General features: G+C 43.0%; 1 protein-coding gene across 1 annotated transcript in view; it reads left to right on the top strand.

Moving 5' to 3' along the window:
- Positions 1 to 232: 232 nt before the first annotated feature.
- LOC135369966 (protein O-mannosyl-transferase TMTC2-like) overlaps positions 233 to 6,000 on the top strand; it is a 236,376-nt gene continuing 230,608 nt past the window's right edge. Inside the window, exon 1 of the mRNA XM_064603584.1 lies at positions 233 to 238. The gene's annotated coding sequence lies outside the window, so the exon portion shown is untranslated. The remainder of the gene's footprint in view (positions 239 to 6,000) is intronic.

Below are 6,000 nucleotides of genomic sequence, written 5' to 3'. Positions count from 1 at the left end.
GAGTAAAGAAAATTTGTGCGAAACCGTGCTTCATTATGATGTTACCAAAATTACACCTAAGAAGGCGTGCGCCATGCACGCTATTACACCTTTAAAGGTGTGAAAAGATTTAGAGTGTAATATAATAGTACAGATATAGTAAATGTTGCTTATATCCCCACGTCTCATCGCATGCCATCCCACAGATTCCGCCAATGGTTCTTTTCCAAACGGCAGCGTGAGCAGCATCGACATCATGGTATGGTATGTCAACTCATTTCCTCGTTCCTAAGCCTAAACGTACTGCAACTTTTATGTGTAGAATAATTGAGGAACGATCCCGACGGGGTGAACCGAAGGCGAGTCGCTGTTAAGCGAGTTCGTTCATAAATACGCAATGAAAGCAGCTCTTCTCTTGTAGAATTGGTTCAGATGAACGAACGCAACGTGATGCCCGAACTGCTTAATTATTACTTTAGCGAGATTGCTTCTCAATATTGCAAAGGACCAACTTCGGTATCATACGACATTACTGCTCGAATGTGTGACTCTTGTAGGAGCTTTGGAGATTCGGATAGTTTGTACCCGGACCTGTATTGCGAGAGAGGAAAAAAGTTATCGACTGCGATTGCTTTGAAATTAGACGATGCTCTTGCGGAGTTTGTTAAAGGATTACTCCTTCGATCACATGGCATTTTGAGGTTTTAGGGGAAGGTTAGTGAGATATTGTAAAACATTTTCTACTGCTCTTTTTTTTTTCTTCCTAAAAGTACGTCAGTTTATCTTACGCATGCAGTGTGCTTTAATGAATTATTCACTGAATAATCCTGTTGCACGCCTTACAGGATAAACTCTAACGGGGAAAAAGCGTTCTTCGGGAGTTCTTCACCCTCTGGAAAAAACCTTTTCGTCCCGAGAACTTTCCGTCTCCTTTCTGCTGTCAAGCAGAAATTGGTGATTCAGGAAACAGCATCTGACACAGCATCTCGAGTGGTGTGGTGATAGTGTAAGTCAGAGGTCTTGTGTTCGAAAGCTGTCCCCGACGAAAGTAATTCACTGCTCGTAACATGGTAATGAAATCTTTGAGTACATTTGTGTACAATTAAATGACTGATAATTGCAACACTGTAAATACTTCCTGATACCAACCTTGTTCCACGTAGGTCACTGCTCGGTTATGTGAAGAAATTCTTTCCGGGTTCTTCGTGAAGAACTTCTGGTTCTTTGTATATAGTGCGCTGAAGCGTTGAAAGTCTGGACAAGCCCGAACAGCCCATGAGAACCCATTCTTTTCCGAACGGTGATTTGCAGCGAGCTAATTACAATGAGGCACATATACGTATCCACGCATGAAGCTAACTCTGAAAGGGACCAACATGAGAGCTGATTTTTTGTCGTGGTCTTCTTGTCCAGGTAACAGTGGTTTATCCAGAATCCCAAGCACGGCGGGGGGGGGGGGTTAAGAGAACGGAGGGGGAGAGGTCATTATTACAGTTACGTCATAACAGCACAACGTATCACAACCGACTTGTCATTACAGCTGAAATAGCAAGGGGCCCCGCCTGTAGGGGGTGCACAGGTAAGCAAGTATGGGGGGTGTCGCAAAATATTTGGGGGGCCTTGGGGGTGTTATGTCCAGACATTCAAAGATACAAACAGCGGAAAATCTTTCTTCTTTCTTTCTTTATTTATTTATTATAGACACAACATGTTACATCAGTTGATTAGAGCAGGTACTCGACCCGCAAGCAAGCACAAAGGAAAGTCATACACAGTCTATCGAGTCATACCAGTCATGCTCGGTCAGAACAGACATTGCGAAATTTAAATTTCAACTCAACTTCATAATGATTTTGAAGGTGATCCCAGAAATGAGCGATGAGGCTGCCACCTCGGGACGACTTCCTTTTCTTTTTTTTTTCTCTTGTTTTTTTATACTACATACAGATATAGTAGTGCCTTTAACGCCTAGAAATCGCAATGGACTTCACAGCGCAAACAATGTTTTCAGATTTCCTGATTGTCATGGACAGCGAAATAATACGTTGGGAATGACGCTAAGAACGCACAGCGTGCTTAACGTACCGCAGCGCCGCTTGAGCTCCGCGTACTTTGAAATGCAAATGCGTGTAGTGTCTATATATGCAGGAGGACATTGGTGCGCGAATTATACAACTCCAACTATATCGTCGGCTCCATTTCAATGACAAAAGGGGAGACGGGAAGCTGTGTTTGAGTTTGCCACATTTTCTTTCACACTGAAGCGATCTAGGACCTTTGTTCTGTTTCTTTTTTTGTTAATGTAACAAAACTTCGTCATCCGCATGCAGCCCCCATTGTCTCCATTCATAAAGGAGATATCGGTGTGGATATTTTTTTGTGTTTGCTGTGCGCTCTTTAAAGTGCCACTATGGACTAAATCTCGTCTCTTCAGAGCCCTATCAAAGTTATGTTACTGAAATCTGCTTGTCTCACTTTACATTCCTGCAAAATATTTCGGCTCTAAGTGGCGTCCTCTTCGTGCATCCCGAATGAACTACTTACCGATGTCAACATGGCGCTCTCGGCACAGTTGCGTCCAGCTACCGCTAGGGGTGCCACCGGTGCAGAAACCGAAATGAGGTTTCATGGTGGATGCTTATGCGCTTATGGAAGTTCGTAAACTCGGGACACTTTGGAATATTTACGCACAACGAAGTGTTATTTCGTTTAATTAGATGATTCTATGTCTCTCTGGTAATAATTATGGCACGTTTCTGGCGCGTAATTATGGCACAGCGCACCTAGCGATGGCGAGACGCAACTATATGCCAAACACCGTCATGCCCCACTGGACATGCACGGAGAGCGAAGCCTGGGATACTACGTGATGGCAATTGATGTTCTGAGGCTGGAACACACAGAAAGGAAAAATACATACAAAGCCTCAAATGCCTAGAAAATTAACCATGAAAGAAGGAAGTCACTGGAAAAGGTTAGCCAGCTGCAGACTTGTACGTAACGCGTTACAAGTAATTTCGTTACTTGTAATCAATTAGTTTCTTGAGTAATTTTTCGAGTAATCAATTACATTTTTGAACGAGTAATTTTTTAAGTAATTCGATTACAATTTTGAGTAATCAATTACCGAGTAATCAATTACTTTAGAAGTAGAGTCTGACTCCAAATAACAATGCTCTGTCACAAATTTCCTGTGTCTTTATTCGGCTGTTCTACTGTAGTAAGCGGGAAAAAAAAATTATTGCTACGTCTCACGCGCGAGTCCTTCATAGCACGTGATTCTTTCGCGCTATTTCAGCTGTCACAATCACTTGGGAGCTGTTTTTCTTTTCTTTTTTTCTTCTTTTTCTTTTTTTCGAAGCACATAGGAGCGGAAATTTTTGCATGAATTGAAAGTAACGGCCCGAGTAACGCGCAACTTTTATACTCGTTACTCAATTACATTTTGAGTCGAGTAATTTGTAACGGTAATCAATTACTTTTTTGGAGTAACGGGCACAAGTCTGGCCAGCTGTAGGACTCGAACCCACATCTTCTGGATTACACGTCTGGATTCTGACACTTTCATTACGTAGAGTTTGGTGACCACGAATTTTTTTTTTTTCTTTTCATATCATAAATGAGTTGGTCGACCGCCACCGGAAGTTCGTGAATGTGGGGCTACTTTATCTGCACACACCCTGTACTTCCACTTCTCGCATCCATAGACACAACCCACTACAAAGCGTACACGCGGTTTCTAAATATGAACAAACTTCATCTCAGCTGCAGGTTACAGAAACGGAAGAAGAAAACAAGTCCCTTCGCAATTGACGCTTAATGAAATCTTTATTGGATTCCTAGAACCGATCGCCTCGGGGGACCTTTTTTTTTCTCCTCCTCCTCCTCCTCCTCTCGAACACCGCAACGGGAAAAGTCCTTTTTCCTCGCAGGAGATGCCGACTTTTATCGACACCCAATGTAATTTAACTGCGCCGTTTGCTCTATGCGGTGTGCTGTCTTTTATTTCTTCTCGTTTTTCCGTCCCATCTTGTCCGAAATGAGAAAGAAAAACGTATTTTTTCCCGCCGTGTGTTTGTGTACGTTCCCAGACCGCGGAAGGAAATATTTTTTTCGCAAACCTAAGCGGAACGGTTACGTGTCGCGTCTTTTTGCTGTGTTTGTCCAGCGCTGTGGCAATTCCTAGCGCGCGTGTTCGTTATGGAAGATTGCGCGTGTCCGCAAAAAGCCACTGTATACGTATCTTTACGGTTAAATATAGATGCACGCGTTCTGCGTCACCATTTATGCAAGTCATGTATTTGTATATTTATACGTGTTCCATTTTTTTTTTTTTTTTCTATCCACCACCATCACGTGTCCCCTAACAGGCGAGGCTTAAATGGTGGAGCGCAGTCCGTCTCCTACACGCAGTATTTCTTATATACATGTTATGTGATAAAACAGCATTGTAGTTTTTATTGTTTTTTTTTTTTTTTTGTCTCGCTTAGTACTTTCAGCGTCCTGCACTCTAAAAACAGAACTTCACCGCATAGCACGCTCCTAGCCAACCATCATCCCGAATGACAACGTTCTCTCCCTTGATTTGATGGAAAAAAAAAGGGGGGGGGGGCGTACAACATTTTTGTGGCAATTATGAACCGCATAATGCGACAAAAATGGCGTACGCCCCCCAGTTTTCAGCAAATCAGGGGGAAAGAACGATGTCTTTCGGAATGATGGTTGGCTAGGAGCGTGCGATGTGGTGAAGTTCATTTTTCAGTTTGTGGGAGTGACAGGCATGGCTTAACATAATTTTTAGTGCTGTATAACTATATGAGTGAAGCCATTTTTTGTAAACTAAGTAAAAGCTGTGTTGTTTCTGTTTTTGGTATTCCGTAGTAATTAGCTATCGCTGGTTAGGAATTTATTAAAGCGAAAGCCTAACAAAAAGGCCATTTACCGTGTAGGTCCGTCCATGACCACAGGACGTGGTCACGTGACGGCCCTATAAGGTTACATCATTCAAACGTGTTTGGCACAATGTGCAAAGACGGAGCGAAATTTACTTGTATTATTAAACGCGTCATTAAGCTCTCCTCCCCTCACTCTCACGCTCACCTCACACACCTCACCTCACACTGACCTCAGTTGTCCGTGCGCCATAAATACCCTGAATCATCACCATCATCATCAACTCTCACACTCCGTCCCTCCCCTTTTCCATCTCTCTCTCTCCACCATTTCATCTCCACGTAAATTGCGCGTACTGTTCCATCTCCACTTTACGCAGCGATAAAAGGCAAAAACCGTAAAAGGCGGTTGGCAACCTGTGTCGCATATTAAAAACGATTTCTGCTTTTATATGCCTCTCCGACTTTTCCAATACCTCTCTACTACCACTATAGCGTATATATACACGTTCGCTGCGACCCGGTCATTACCAGTACATGTGTGGTGGTAAGGATATGTAGAAGAGGAAAAAATAAAAAAATAAAAATGCGGGCGTATGATACAGGACGCATCATTATTCAGGGCCACTGCTGTCGCCGGTAGTAAATCTAATGGCAACAGAAAATGGTCGCACTGTCCAGCTCTGGGAAGTTTTTTTTTTTTTTTTTTTTTTCGCTCTGGAAAGGACTCGTAAACTTTTGCTCGTAAAACACGGCGCATTAAAAGCGGGATACGCCTCGTGGGACCTTTTGCTTTGTGTTTATGTATATTATGCGATTTGTGTAAGAGCGTTATTTTATTTTATTTTATTTTATTGACGAGAGGAGGGCAAGATGTGATGAAACAGTGAATCAACTTGGGGCACTGATTTTTAACTACTCTCTCCGCTGATTCGGGGAAGAGTGGTGAGGGCATATTTTTGGCGGCGCAATTAATGCCGGGTACGCAGAGTGGGGTCCCGTGTAGATATCTCGCGTGCCCCATCTCTTCGTCATCATCTATTGTTGTAGTTGTTGTTGCTGTTGCTTTTAGCGTCCTCGCTGCGAGAATGCAGGCTTCGAATGCCTTGTTGAGTAATTACTGTTCTAA

Source organism: Ornithodoros turicata, chromosome 10 (assembly GCF_037126465.1).
Source record: "Ornithodoros turicata isolate Travis chromosome 10, ASM3712646v1, whole genome shotgun sequence".
Classification (NCBI taxonomy): Eukaryota; Metazoa; Arthropoda; class Arachnida; order Ixodida; family Argasidae; genus Ornithodoros; species Ornithodoros turicata.
This window is presented reverse-complemented; position numbering and strand designations above follow the sequence as displayed.